This window comes from Fragaria vesca, linkage group LG2, assembly GCF_000184155.1.
Source record: "Fragaria vesca subsp. vesca linkage group LG2, FraVesHawaii_1.0, whole genome shotgun sequence".
Classification (NCBI taxonomy): Eukaryota; Viridiplantae; Streptophyta; class Magnoliopsida; order Rosales; family Rosaceae; genus Fragaria; species Fragaria vesca.
In genome coordinates this window covers 643,167-643,646 of record NC_020492.1, presented here as the reverse complement: position 1 = coordinate 643,646, position 480 = coordinate 643,167, and positions in this window count along the sequence as shown.

Here is a 480-nt window from a genome sequence, read left to right as displayed (position 1 = left end):
GGTAGACATTTCTAATGAAAATAGTAAAGGTGTCTTATTTTAAATGTAGACTTTGTATCTTTTACCTTGGGTTGCTTCAATCTCAAGAACAATTTAGATTTCCAGAAAGTCTACTTTTCTTTGATTTCTCTTATGTTAATGGTAGCCATTTCTTATGAAAAATGTTATTGTGTTCTATGTTAAATATAGACTTCGCATTTTTACCTTGGTTAATTTGCTTCAATCTCAAGAACAATTTAATTTTCCAGAAAGTCTACTTTTCTTTGATTTCTCTTATGTTAATGGTAACCATTTCTTATGAAAAAAGTAGTTGTATCTTATGTTAGATGTAGACTTTGCATCTTTTACCTTGGTTTGCTTCAATCTCAAGAACAATTTAGATTTCCAGAAAATCTACTTTTCTTTGATTTCTCTTATGTTAATGGTAGACATTTCTTATGAAAAAAAGTTGTTGTGTCTTATGTTAGATGTAGAGTTTGC